This window comes from Alosa sapidissima, chromosome 14 (assembly GCF_018492685.1).
Source record: "Alosa sapidissima isolate fAloSap1 chromosome 14, fAloSap1.pri, whole genome shotgun sequence".
Classification (NCBI taxonomy): Eukaryota; Metazoa; Chordata; class Actinopteri; order Clupeiformes; family Clupeidae; genus Alosa; species Alosa sapidissima.
This window is the reverse complement of record NC_055970.1, coordinates 15,622,009-15,638,089: the sequence shown is the minus strand read 5'-3', so window position 1 is coordinate 15,638,089 and position 16,081 is coordinate 15,622,009.

Genomic DNA, 16,081 nt, shown 5'->3' with positions numbered 1-16,081 from the left:
CAGAGAAAAGAGAAGCGTGAGTCTTTATGGGAGCTGTTCAGCCAAATCACAGATAAAGCGCGGCAATAATTTATTTGAAAAATCCAGACCGGCTAATTAACATTGTGAATCGAAGCAGAAAGCCAGTATTCCTCAGACAAGTTTAATTGCATTGTGCACACCACAATTTAACGGCCAACATAGAGAGCTGCTTCAGTTCCAGTGGGCAGAATAGCTGTCTGGTTGTCCCTCCTTCTTCAAGACTCTGATCTTTTTTGTATAATCAAGCTTAGTTTTACCTGAGCTATTTAATTATTTAATAGACTTAAATTAGTTTTTCTTCTGAGGTTAATTATGCAGCATGAAATTCAATTTTCTTGTGAGCTGATTAGCTTTTTGTAAATGTTATAACTTTGGGAAAAGGTAAGTAATATAATTAGCCTACATACACTTTTTATCAACTTCCCATTTGAGATAAAATACACCTCAAAAATGAGCATCAGGAAGGGTGTTAGCAGGGGTGACAGTTGACAGCACCTCAAAAATGAGGACCAGGAATCAGGATGGGTGACAGTTGAGAGCACCTCAGAAATGAGGACCAGGAATCAGGATGGGTGACAGTTGACAGCAGTTTGTTGAGTGTGTGGCTGTGCTAAATGTGTGTGGGGTGCCAGCAGCCTGCTGTCTGGTGCAGAACTACGGCCGAGTGTTCCTGGGCATCAGTCTGGAAGCTGATCGAGTGTGACTCAGAGCCTCAGTGGCTCACCGCTCAATGTTTTACAAAAAAGAAAAAAAATAAGAAAAAAAAAAACAGAGAAATGCACCTGCAGGACCCTCAGGCTTACAGCAGTAAGAGTGTCTGATAAAGTCACCTGACATCAGCCGAAAATGTGTTCAGCTCTCATCACCATCGGAGGCCGAAATGGGGCTCCACGGACCCCAAAGAGTGCTTCATGGGACAGGCCATCTAAAATTAGACTCTAGTCTCTCCATCCCTCTCTCCTCTTCTCTGTCTCTCACTCTCTCCAGCCTCTCTCTTTTTGGCCAAATGGAAGTGAATCTGTCTCCTCTTGACAGGAGTTTTGAAAATCTGGAGTTTTATGACACCTCTAATGTTCAGCCAGCCTTCCTGGAGCCCCTGGCGCTGAGAGCAAGTGATTATATTGTAGTGTGGCTCATCAAACACTACACGGTCAAAAAGCAGGGCACTCGATATCTCAGACAAGTGAGTTTAATGGCTGCTCACTGCACTGAGTCCTTGACCTTCTCCAAGGGGCCTCTGTGTTAGTCACTCTCCAGCAATTTTGAATTGAAACAGAACCATGGCAGCAAGAGACAGAGAGTTAGAAAGACAGAGGTGGGCAAAAAAACACAGCGAGAGAGAGTGAGATGTTTTTTTTTTTTTTCACCTGTCTCCTCCAGCCAAAATGGTGGATGCTAGCCACAGGGGAGTAGGCTGGTGAGTGATTCTCTCAGCGCCATTTCTGGCGGAGTTGTTGGTCGCCACAACGTGTTTCTCTGGCTCGGCGGCTTGACCTGCCCGCTGTGAGGTGACTGAAGGCTCCCTCATGCGTGCGGCCCCGGCCGACCGCAAAGCTTTTCCACTTCGGAGGGCCGGGTGTCACCAGAGATACCGCTTCGACGCTCACTCCCCCTCCCTGCCACCCACCGGCAGTGCATCAAACCACAGACCACATGGCAGGGAAAAATAATCCATCACAGCACCCGCCTCGTGTGTGTGTGTGTGTACATGCTCAAACTGTTTACGGCTGCACAGCAAGACCAGAGGAATCAGTTGCAAACAAGACGCTCCATACTGACTCCATACTGAATAAACAACTTAAGGAATTAAGTCGAGGTAAAGACATATGATTGCATATATGCAACGGAACGGCAGTCTCTCCTAGCCTGGCTCCGGCCTCCTACGTACTTCCGCTCAATTTTCATTTTCCTTCAGTACGTCAGTACAAATGAAACGTACGAGAGTCTGGGAGGACCAGGCTAAGTCTCCCCACCGTCTACTCCCAGTTGTGTGATTCTACTTTCATTACTTCCTCAAACAGCCTTTCGTTAAACTGCTGGCCGCATGCACTTCAGCACTGTTTGTCTGCGGCATCACCCCCCCCCCCCCCCCCTCTCTACCTCCATTCAACCTTGCAATTTGCCCCTTCCTCATTAGTGACTCTTATCAAAAATTATTATTATGGGGATATTGATGGAACCTTATTTCTCAAGGACCACTCCTTGCATCTGAAACATTTTCAGGTTCTGCAAATGAAGCAATTAAGATAATTGACTGTACAAGCACCATTAACATAAGCGACTCAGCAGAGCGCGATTAGATTAATTACTCTAATGGAAAAAGCCATTGTTCCTCATGTCCCGCGGTGATGCCTCTTTCCGGTAGACAGTGACCTAGCTGGCGACAGCCGAGGGATTAGAGACCGACTGAAGGGCGGCTCTGATGGGATACAAACAGGCGGCACTCCGCAGCCAGTTTCACCTCATCATCCTTTCATCAAGCACACATCACAGACACAAACAAATAAAAACAGTACACTTTGGTGTTATTTGCCCTTACGCACTGTGACAACACTTTTTTTGACTTTGCCAACAACTTTGACTTCGCCGTTTTATTGCCTTTGCAATACTACTCGAAAAAAAAACTTTTTCCATTTCTTGCCAGCATTGAAAATGGACCTCTTAAGTTCTTTTTTTATCATCATGATACTAAAAAAGAAAAAAAGCAATTTTATTCTATCCTTGTTCAGTAAGACAGATCATGAGATTGGGGAGTGGGTTTTATCTTTCATCCCACACTGTGACTTCTTAGCGCACCATACCAGCACAGGGGTGCCGGTCAGTGCACAGATTGCACTGGATCTATTAGTAATAGAGGGGCCTTAAGCCAGGGCAGACTGGGTCACCCCTCTCCGGCCCGAGACCCTTCGTGCGCTCTGATTAAGTCCGCTGACAGGCTGGCGGGGGCGGCGCAGCGTGGCCTGGGTGCCCAGCAAGAGCCTCAGGCCACTGGGCTGGGTAAGTGGATTGGCAGGGGGGCTTATGGGGGTCTGTAATAAGGACTCCCATGTGTTCCACTCCAGTGGGCAGCCAGCAGAGAGAGCACATTTCTCATTTCAGATACCACACCTCTAGTTATAACTAGACACACATACACTCTCTATCTCACACACACACACACATACACACACAGAGACACATATGCACACACACACATACACACACACTCTCTTTCTCTCACACACACATGTGCATGTACGCACATACACACACACACACTCTCTCACACAAATACACACACGTACAACTCACTTTCTCTCACACACACACTCCACTGAGTTCATTATGGTGTTTTACCATCTGAAGCGAAACACAGGAGCTCTCAGTGTGAGGAGCACAAATCTCACTCTATTCCATCCCACTGCAGCTCCTGCTGGATCCCCTCAGTCGGACGTCCTGCGTCAGAGCCCCACAGAAGCGGCCACTCTTCCCCCAGCCCTGGGCCCTCTCTCTCTCTCTCTCGCTCCCCCTCATTAAAGATGCTGTTGTGTGGCCTGTGTGGCTAAGCCACGGATGTGTTTTTCCCGACCTCTTAGCCATGTTTCTTGAGTCTTGGAGCTCTGAGATGTCTGCACTCTCGCTGTGCCAAGAGGCAGGTTTTACAGCAGCAGAGGCAGGAATGCCTGTGTGCCTGTGCTAACACTCCGCTAATGAAAAACACACACGGCGGCAAATTACAGTAGCAACACAGCGCTCAGCAGGACAACAAGTGAACGCTTAGCCCTGGTTTAAGGGCCGGGGCCCGCCTGCTCGGCTTTTAGTGTGTTTGCCCTCCGTAAAATCCAGGGGGAGGAAAGACGGCTCTTTGTGTCTATTACAAATAAAGAGGGGCTTACGCTCAGCGGGTCACCCAGAAATCAGGCATTTGTTTTCTGTGGAGCGAGTGGTGGAGGTAAAGCTCGTCTTTGGAGGGTCAGATTTTTGCATGTAGGGGTAGAAATTAGGTAAATATTTTTGGGGAAGCTGGCCCTATTTTGGAAAAAATAAAAGAATGGCGGCTCTCTTCCCTCGGCTTTCGCTCACAGGCGCGGAGTGGCTGGTGGGTTCTTCGGAAGGGAGGGGGGGGCTGGGGTGGGTGCCACAGGACTGACCAATGCGTTTGTTTATTTTTCCCATGCCCACCGCAAATTCCAACATTTCCCCTCACTGAAAGGATTCATGTGTGCCGAGGTGAGTGGACGAGAGCGGAGGTGGGCAGAGGACGGTGCATGCGTGTGTGTGTGTGTGTGCGTGCGTGTGTGTGTGTGTGTGTGTGTGTGTGTGTGCGTGCGTGCGTGTGTGTGTGGAGGGAGGAGGGTAAAGGTAGGAAAATATCAACAAGTCGTCATTTACATCAGAACAAAAATAAACAAACCCCAGAGAGGGGGAGCTGCTAAGGAGTTTGGGTTTCGGCACCAGGAATCCATCTCATGTGGCCGCAGGCGAGCTGCCAGCCCAATCTAATATGGATTTATATACAAAGAAAGTGCCTAGTTTAACATAATGAATATTTAATCATGCATGGGCTCTGTAAAGCAATTTCACACTAGTAATTGAAAGCAGACTTTGTTTATGACCAAAAAAAAATGAGAGCTAAACTGTTGACCCGGAGGGGCCTGAATATCTCACGCTGGATTAAATGTTTACACTGTTGGCATCCACTCTCATAAATGAGGCTAAATGCCGGTGCTGGATCAGTGGGCGCTAAGGCTGGCTGATCCCGGCTGTCAGCGGGTGCTCTGCTTACACACACACACCTCGACACTGCAGCACACTCAAGGTGGCCTGGCTAGGTGATGTCCAATCTCAGTGTATACACACACACACACACACACACATACACACATACACACAAACACACACACGCACACATACACATACACACACACACATACACAAAAACACACACACATACACACAAACACACACACACACTCACACACACACACACACAGAGCACAACTATACACACACAGAGCACAAACATTCACACATACATGCAAACATCCACATGCAAACACACAATTAGCTCTTTTCTCTGACGTGTGTTTGCCAGCTTGTCAAAGGCTTCTCTGTAAAATGGTTAAATCTCTTCAGATGTTACAGGTTGGTATGTGTGTGCATGTGGCTGCTTGGGAACGGAGGGGGCCTGTCAAACTTGCCACAGTATACACAGGAGACGTTAGCAGTTCATTTATATTCCTGCTGTCCATTAGTCACAGGGGATACAACATTAACAGATAATACAGAGTAAAATGGAAATTGACTTGGCATACTGTAGCTATCCTCCCCTCATTTCCTTGTACATTGTTCAATTTCAAGCAAATAATAAAAAAAAATATTACAAAAAGATGATAAAAAAAAGAAATGAACCATAAGCGGCTTTCACAGACAGTAAGTGTTCACTTCATTTCCAAAAAAATATAACAGGTTATCAGGTTTATTTTGTGATTCCCAGCAACCTTAATAAATCCGCTTAACTACGGCCTAACAGCTTCGTTCTCTGCAAATCTGTCCCCTGTAATAATATGCACCAGTGAACACAGATTAATTTAATAACTCTTTAATATTCTCTATAAAAAGTGACCAAAGAGACCACAGCATATGGGTATTAGCACAGAATAGAATATTGCCACAGCAGCAGATTGAATATTACATAATTATTAGCGATTTATATTCCATTCACCTGCTTTTACTGTAAGAGCGTGCAGACGGACTGAGTGAGCAGTGTGGAGTGACGGTGTTATCAGGGGCTTTCTGAACTGTCAAATTGGGAAGTGTTTGAATTTCTCACGCTGTTTTGCTGCTCACCACCACTTCTCTCAGGGCAAGTAAACTCCGACACTGAACTCTGTTTGGGCATATTTCTACCCTGTTGTTAGGCAAGGATATGAGATAAAGATCACAGATACAAACAAACCAATCTAATATCTGATACTGTTGATACTGTTATTCTAAGTCCCTCTCACACTAACGTGACATCTGAAGAGCATAATGTCTTTGGATTTGTTTTACAAATCATAAAATAAAATGATTTTTTATTGAATTTATAATTTATATGAATTTCCCCAGAGTACAGAATGTCGTATGCTGTCATTAGTGTGATGTGTAGGCCTATCTGAATTGAAAGACTGGTGTTTCAGTTAAATCACAAAGACAAATGACATATGTTAGCCATTAGCCCTGAAATCAGGACACAACCAGACATTTGACAGCTCACAAGCACTCAACCCATGCTTTGGCTAAATCTAAGAAAACAAACCAAGTCAGCTACAGCCTATTTAAGGCAAATTGCCTGCATTTGTTTGGTTGATTTGCTTAAAGACTAAGTAGAACCACCTACAGCTTGATATTAGCGTTTAAATAAACAGTTGAGGCAAGTCATTTATCATGTTACATCTCATGGCTTCTGTGGATATCACTGTGTTTTTAGGACTCTCTGGTGATCATCTCATACTGTCATTCTGATGAGAGTAGTACACACATGCACAGAAGGCTGTTTTTTTGTGACTACCTTCAATGATTCCTATTAGGCCTAGTAGGCCTATTGTAAAAACAAAACCGCTACTTGATGGCTGCAGTGCAATTGTTCTGCAAGTGCATTCCCTTCGGATTATGAGACATGGAGAATCAGAACCAAAGTGAACTCAGTCGTGTAAATTAGGTGAGCATATAAAGACATACAGTGGGCCTGTTTATCTTGACGACATGGTCCCTAAATTTCTGGACTGGTGTTTGGAAAGTGATGGTCTATGGGAGAAAGCCCAGAAAGTATGCACCGTGAGGGTTTTCTTCCTTCCAACAAGAAACATGATCACTGCACTTACATACAGTATGGAGGACCTCTATGGAGACAGGTTGTTCAAACATTAGTGTTACGCCATCTTGACTATTGTTCTGTAATTTGGGCCTCTGTCTCTAAGATTGACTTAAACAAACTTCAAATTGTACAAAACAGGGCTGCGAGACTTGCCCTTGATAGATCTTACAGATCAAATGTTGACCAAATGCATTCTGAAGTGGCCTAAAGTTCTTGATAGGTTATCCATTAGGTCCTCGATATTTATTAAGAATGTAATTTCCACTCATGTTCCTAGAGCTCTCTTCAATGAAATTGGTTTCTGCTCTGATGCTCATTCATATGGTACTAGATCTGCAATAGCAGGATGAGTTTTACTACCACACTGTAGAAGGAATGCAATGAAGAAAACAGCCTTCCATGTCTTCATGAAATTCACTCCCTTTGCAAATTTGTGTGGTAACTAATTAAATCCTATTTTTATGCATGTTAATTATGAACTCTGGACTCTGACTTGGTACTCACTGTATTGTATTTTGTGTTTTTATCTGTAATCGGATGTCACTGCTACTCTTCGGTATTTGAATGTACAATATGTGATTGATCATTTATTATGTGTATATTCTAATTTTTAATTGGACCCCAGGAAGACTAGTCTGCCGCTTCTGCATCAACTAATGGGGATCCGCAACTAAACAATAAACAATAAACTCATGTCTTCCTAACATGCTAACTCATGTCTTTGGCCATAGAGATGATGGTGGTAGGGGCAGTGGTGTAAAGTTGTGGGTTCAATTCTTGGCGTCTACCCTTGTGCCCTTTAGCAAGGCACTTAACCCCGATTTGCTCTGGGGGCAATGGCCCTTATAATATAAAAGTGTGTGCTAAATTAATAAATGTAAATGTAAACGGTGTTGATGTGCTTTTACATTTTGGGGGTGGTGGTCCAACCCAAAGCACAAAACTTGTTGCATACCGTCTTTTTACGTAACTGTCAGCTAACCTTGACGACCTATACTATAGTTATACACGTCCGCCCACTATACAAGTGAAACTTACAACATAAGATAATAATGTAGCCTTCAGGAAAATCTGACTGACCGATTCCTAAATTAGCGATAGATAGATAGATAGATAGATAGATAGATAGATAGATAGATAGATAGATAGATAGATAGATAGATAGATACTTTATTGATCCCCAAGGGGAAATTCAAGAGTCAAACAGATGCAATAGGAGGGATAGGTCAGTGGTCCAACACAAACTGAACTAAGCTACTCACACAAATACTTGATGGTGGACACACTTTTATTAGCAAATTTTAACATATTTAGGAGTCATTGACAGACTAATTATGATCTACAAACTGTATTTGGGGATTTCATTAGATTTATTTGCATATCATATTTATGCATGACTCTTTTTTTGAGAACTAATGCTGCACAATTTCTGCACACAACATTATGAATTATGTAATATTATCCCTAAGACTAAGCTCACTCTAAATTACTGTTGATAAGAAAACATGAGGGTCGAGAAAACACCAGCCACAAGAGCCACTGGCAGCTGAGCATACACAATCCACCACAAATGCACACACACACACACACACACACACACACACATTTCCCTTCCTCCACTTCAAATCCCTTTCACCACACCCAAACACCACACTCACACATAATCATGCCCACTGTCACTCACAGATTCACACCCATGCCCACCGATGTTGATTTTTTTTCCACATGAGCTGAAGTGCTGACCGCATTTGATTGACACTAAGCCGGATTTGGTGTATTATTTACCTACATTAGTAAATACCGTCCCAAATCCAGTGAGATTGTCTTTTTTTAGAACCATGTTTCAAGTCTTTTTTTTTTTTTAAAGGCATCCTTCGTATTATATCAGTAGGAAATCCTGTGGCGCTTCCGTAATGACCAGGGAGGGGGAATCATTATTTATTGTTTTTAGGCTCAGCATGGGCTCAGTTTAACAGGTGAATGTCAGCTGAAAATGAGGAAACAGGACGCAACTTAACTCAACAAAAGCCTGCGAGGCTGCCTGTGTACTTTGAACACATGGTGACGGCTGAGCAAACATGCCGTGTTTAATTAGGGCCAGATAGGACTGGAAACGGCCACGGAGGAGAGGCGGGAGGCCATCATGTCTTTTCCATTACAATGGTGTCACAGCTTGTCAAGCACAAAGTGAGGGTCAGGCAAATACAGACAAAGCCATCACTAAGCACAAACACTGTCTGCCTCAGCTCTGATGAATGCTACCCTAGAACCTGGTCACTGGAAATGCACTGGAATGCAGCCTGGGCTGGCTTCGTTGTTTACAACTGGCCATTTGCAGTGACATTGTAGTGTGGAGCAAAGATACAGAGAACCTGCTTTCCTACATGCCAACCATGGAACTGTTTAGTTTATAATTACCAAGAGATATTCCCTAACCCTGAGAATGTATTGCAAGTATGCCTATTAGTTTAGCACATACTTTCTCTCTCTCTCTTTCTCTCTCTCTCACACACACACACACACACACACACACACACACACACACACCCTTACTCTGCTCTATAAATAGTATTTTATAAATCCATCATAACTTCCCTGCAAGTGCACTGACACATTTATAACATTTTGAGTTCTTTCTATGATGTTTTGAATATTATCGTTTCTGAGCCCTCACCCCAGGGGAGAAATGAATAAGATAAAGAGTTAATCTTTTACATTTACAACAACGGCGCCAAGTACGTGAAATATGACCAATTGCATGCTCCAACGCAAACAGCAGGAAAACAAAGATAAGAGGGTATTTAAGCTACAATTAGTAAGTGTTTGAGCACAACGGCCATCTAGAGTGCCGTGGAGCTCATGTGATGTTTGCTCGAACAGTGCTTAAACGCTGCCTAGGTAAACACAGTGGAGGGAAAGGTCAATATTTTTACAGGCAGTCGTGGAAACACAAGACGAGAAGAGCTGTGAGTCAACTGACAGCTGTTTCCTTGTCTACTTACTTTCTGAAGGGATTGAGACAGGGCTGAATTTATGTGCGCCGTATTTGCTGATGTGGGTCATCAGTCTGGAAAAGTCACTGTAAACAAAAACAACATATTTTAGAATCGCTGATCCTTATTATTGTGCATGCTGTTATTTTGTCAAGACATGTTTGCATACTGCTCATGGTATGAGTGAATGTGACAATATACACCGCTGTAAGAGTCTTAAACTTTTATTCTCTGCCCAAGTGTAACAAAACAACATTTTGTTAAAAGCACTGGCAAATGTTGTTCCATCCTTTATCCCAGAATATGACATGATTTCAGAGATTATTTAAACACCTTTATTTCTGTACTACACAGTGAAATAGGGAAAGAGGGGTTGTCAAAGTTACTAAACCATAAAACATGGAATTACACAAACTAGTCATGTTTCTCTCTAACACACAATGTTATTACGTTGACCTAACATATTTTCCATCAGCAATGAATTTATCTAACAGAATCATGTAAGATGATAGTGAAGCCCCTTGGTAACTCCTGCATCAGGGAGGCAAATGATCACTTAGTGCCACCATGTCCTTGTGCTCCAATAAGCCTTTGCAAAAACATTGAGATAATCAAGCAGCTCTCAGCTTTTTTCACACATGTTTGTTAATGTTAGTTAGACACCAGTAGAATTTTGGAGCTGTGTTGTATCTTATGTCATGCTTTGAAATGAGCCATGCTTTGTTCCCACAATGAGTACGTAGGTTGAGAATGCACAAGCTATCAGTGGTTTAAATATATGACTTAGGAGATATTCAGTGTCTGATTTCTGCGGAATATCCTAATAGGGAGGTAAGAACCTAAGGGTGTGCAATTTAAACTTTAGCAATGCTTTAGCAATATTGTTTCTACATGCCTACTCACAATACATGTCTCAAGCTGTATTACGCATTAATGTTATCACGTAGATTTCACCATAAGCTACATTTAAACTATTTCATTGGAATTAGTTGGTCAAGTTATGTCAACAGGGCATGAATCAATTGTATAAACTGTTTCTTTTATGTATTAATTTCAATTAGTTACATTCGATGGAGTATTTTTTTTGCAGTGTATACTGAGTGAACCTGACCATAAACATGTCTTAATGAAATTCATGTTTGCATACTGTGTTGTTCATGTGTTTGTTGTTCATGTGTGTGTAAATGTGGGTGTTTTTGTGCGTGCGTGCCTAATGCTGAACTGGAGAGACCTTATTACAGCTTACTGTAGACTAGAAAGTCATGTGGGTCTTTTCTTGACTGGAAATGGCTCAATAGGTTTGGATAGGAAACAGTGAGAAACAGCAGACAAGAACAACAGAGGCTCTCTGTCAACTTGCCCTGGAGTAAACAGACATTGAATAAACACTGGACAAATATCCGGAGTCCTACTGTGTGTGTGTGTGTGTGTGTGTGTATGTGTGTGATACTGTGTGTAGAAACATATGATATCAACCTGCATTAAATTAATTAGAATGTTTTACTTGAACACCCATACAGTTCCTTCTCCTTGTTGTCCTCAGGCCTACAGTAGGTGTTTGGGAGATGAACAATGTGTTCTCAGGCCTATAGGTGTTTGGGAGATTAACAAGGTCCTCAGGCCTATAGGTGTTTGGGAGATGAACAAGGTGTTGTCCTCAGGCCTATAGGTGTTTGAGAGATGAACAAGGTGTTGTCCTCAGGCCCATAGGTGTTTGAGAGATGAACAAGGTGTTGTCAGTAGATGTCACCATGGAATAAATGAAAGGGGGAAGTGATGTCAGCTCTCTCACCAGAAGAGGATCACACCCTTGGGACGTCCTTTCGGTGGAACCCTAAACCGGACATAGATAAACTGGGAAGAGTGACCAGGATGAGTGGCTTCTCCTGACACCTGGCCCGGCTTTTCTCCTCGTCCACCTATGCTGTGAGAAGGGGTGCCAGCAGGGGTGTGTGTGTGTCCTTGTGAGGGTTGTGATGAGTTATACTCTATGTCTTCACTAGGAAGAAAGCAGCTGAAGTGATTTTAAGAGGCTTGATTTTTAGGTTAATTGATCAAGTAATACATATTGGAGTTTCTGCCATGTCTTTCCTTATGCTGTTTTCATTAGATTTGCAGGTTACATCATGTAATGCCTGCAATTTCACGCACATGAAAAAAATTGAGCAAAATGGTTAAAGGTTAGAATAAGGCTTTGAATTTGAGTGAAAATTCATACATTAGTCAATAAAGAATGTATAACATTTTATAACAAGATTATTAGAACTCACCATCAACAATGTACATGATGCTAAATCCAAATAATTTACACCAGCTATACATTCTAGAGAAGTTAAACATTGCCACACTTGAAAATCAGCTCAGAATAAACAATAGCATACATTAGCATCCTTATTGCAGTTGCATGAAAATGAATATATATATATATATATATATATATAGTGTAGAGCTGTTAAATATCCCTGTGACATTGTCATGAGTGTACTACTTCTTAATGCAATGCTAGTTCTATCACTTGTCAAGACGCAGAACTGCATCAGTATTTTTTCTTATCCAGACTACTTAGCCAAACAGTCCAATCCTCATGACATGGGTAGGGAGGAAAACAATTGTGTAGGAAAGTGCTGCCACCTGTTATTTGAAATAATTACTGCAGCCAGTTATATTGTGTGTATTTTACTTTCAATTTGTTTGACATATGAATAATGTGAACTTCCCATAAGAAAATAATTTCTAAAAAGTAACCTCCTTCATTTTTTAATTAGTTTCTCATAAACAATACGATTAAAAACTGGGCTTTATCTCTTCTCAGATATCTATACCATGATAAGATCATATGTCATGCAAGCTATCAGAGGCCCATCTTTGAGAGCTAAAATGGTCCAGCATTTGTCTGTCCATTAATTAATCTGTCCATGTCTCATAACTCCAACCCCATAACCAGTAACTATTAAATACCTGCTAGTCTGGGATGAGGGGCACGTTTCTCAGGGTGGACTAAAAGTTGCAAAAGTTGCATTTTCGACTAAAAATGTCCCATTTTGTGTTCTTTCTTTTTTTTTGTCTTTGTCAGTTATTTTTTGTGCCTGCTTAGATATCTGGCAGACCTTGAGCACATGCCAGCTCATTCAAGCCGTAATGAAGGACCATTGACACTGGCCATTGGAGAATGATTATGCCACTGGCCACTGGAGAAGGATTATGTCTTTCTTATCAGAATGGTTATGTACGCAACATGTCATAGAGGAAGTACACAGAGAAGACACTAATAGCAATAACAACTAACATTGCTATTATATCACCACGGAAATTGCTGTCCTAAAATAACCTCCATCTGCTGGTTGTACAATGAATCAACTAAAATATTTTCAGTTCAATACAGGTTTTAGTGGGGCGATTAAATGATAAAAAAAAAAAAAACTGTGAGTGCTATTCTTTATTTTTAAAGTTTATTTTTGATGCTATTTTTGTTGTGAAAAAAAACAAAGTGTGATCTTAATTTGGTGCTACAGCATTCTGTGTAAATCATTTTATTATACAATAACACATTTTTTTAATAACCCATTTGCTGAGGACCAAAAGCAGGGATGTAGTGGTAACATAAGAGGTGGGTAAACTATGAATTCTGTGAGGTGGACTGCGCCATGCGGTATCGGATTTTTAAAAAAGGCATTCAGAACATGTTTGATGATGGAGGTGGAGGTTATTGTCCAATGTTTATAACAATATCAGTGGTATTAAATGGTTCCTAGAGTGTACATATTGTGATTTGTGGATAATACAGTGTGATGTTACGAGACAGTCTTTCTTTTCTAACATTATCAGTAGAAGTTCAAATAACACTTTCTATTCTATCAACTAACTGTTGATAAGTTAACAAACCACCCCCTCACAATTAGTGCCTAAACTTCTCTCAACTAATAAATGCAATCAGTTTTCATCTTTTTTTAAAGGTAAAATTGACAAAATCAGACTCAACATATCTGCTCAATTACTAATTCAACAACCGGAACTTCTAGCTACAAACAGAGGGAAACTTAACTTGATGTCAGAGTTCAGCTTGATATACTACAAAACACTTGGAAAAAACGGTACAGGTACTCAGCTCTTCCACATGTGTCTTAGACACTCTGCCTACCAATTTCCTCAAAACTGTTTTTATAGTGGCAGATGACTAGCCTGGGTGCCATTCCGAACTTAGTCCCGCACACAACATTTGAGGTCGGAAAGTTCGGTCTGGCATTGCTCCATTATGGAGCAAGTATGCTCGCCCTAGATCAGGCGGACCAATCAAATTGGGCTTTACGATGATGGACAGGTGAGCAACAGCGCCTGGTCTATCACGTCATCTGAGCATGCTTAGATTAGGCTTATGTTTGAAACAAAAACGCTGTTGCTAGAAGGATACATGGCTTTTAAGACCCCATATGGAAAATGCATATTATTGAATGAGGTTTTATCACTGAAAACGATTATTTCTGAAAACTTTGGCCAAAGTTGAGATGTGGGAAAACTCGTGGTTTCACTTTCATCAAGGGAAAACAGCGCTGTTGCATTGCGACATGTTCCCTCGTTCGTTTGAAATCTCTGATTGACCACCTGTTCGAGGGATTTGCGACAGCCTTTCCCAGCTGTTTAACATGTTTAAAACGGAGGGGATATAGGCTATCAGTTTTTTCCCTATAGCCTACCCTACTACGTATCTCTTAGATTTCGCTAATGAGTGTTGTAGGCTAGGAGTTATTGACGGCACTTACTTTTACAAAAGACCAGAAAACAATGTTAAGGCATTTGTGGAGAAGAAGGATGGTTCGTGTGTTTTCTTCCTATACCTCACGGTAAGCAATTTCGTTGCTCTGATTGGTTAGGTCTATCCAATTGAGTGCAGAGGCATTCCCCCCCTGTATCGGTTGAAACACGCCCCATAATTATGTCCCAATGGAGCAGTATCAGACTTATATTCTGACTAGAATTGAGTATGACTACGTCAGGCTAGCAGATGTCCTTCAACTTGTAAATCTATCACTGCTGTCTGGCACTTTTCCTAAGTCACTGAAAACCGCTGTTGTAAAGCCACTTCTCAAGAAGAATAACCTGGATGCCTCCATGCTAAACAATTACAGGCCCATATCCAATCAACCTTTTATTGGCAAAATTATTGAAAAGGTAGTCTTTAATCAACTAACCACCTATCTAACATCAAATGGGTATTTTGATTACTTTCAGTCTGGTTTTCGGGCAAATCACAGCACTGAAACAGCTCTCATTAAAGTTTTCAATGGCATATCTCAACACAGATTCAGGTAGTGCAGCATTTGACGCTGTTGATCACAATATTTTACTACACAGACTAGAACACTGGGTTGGATTTACAGGCATAGTTATCAACTGGCTAAAATCATATCTACAAGAAAGGAGATTCTTTGTTGTCATCGGAAACTGTACCTCAACACCAACGTCCTTGACCTATGGTGTTCCCCAGGGGTCGATCTTGGGGCCACTATTATTCAACCTCTATATGCTCCCACTTGGACAAATCATCCAAAATAATTTGATTTCATATCATAGTTATGCAGATGACACAAATTTACTTAGCTCTGTCAGCAAACGACTATGGTCCCCTTGAATCTATGTGTCAGTGTATAGAACAAATCAACACCTGATGTCTCAAAATCTTCTTCAGCTGAACAAAGAAAAAAACTGAAGTAATTATATTTGGTAAAAAGTAGGAAAGACTTAGGGTTGCCACTCTCCTTGACACAAAAGGGTTGAAGGCAAAAGATACTGTTAAAAATCTTGGTGTATTAATTGACAGTGATCAACATTTCAACAGCCACATGAGAGCGATAACTAAATCAGCTTTTTACCACCTCAAAAATATGACTTAGACTTAAACTTAGAGGGCTGATGTCAAAACATGATTTAGAAAAACTCACTCATGCATTTATCTCCAGCAGGGTTGATTACTGCAATGGACTGTTCATAGGCCTTCCTAAATTAAACAGCTTCAGGTGACCACATTACTCCAATTACTCCAAGTCCCTGCACTGGCTTCCAGTAAGTCACAGAATTGACTTTAAAGCACTATACTGCTTGTTTATGAATCAGTAAATGGAGCAGGACCTAAATACCTATCAGACATGCTTCAGCAGTACACAACTCATTCTCTCAGGTCCCAGGTGAAAAACCTGTTAGTAAAACCTACTTTTAGAACTAAACATCGCGAAGC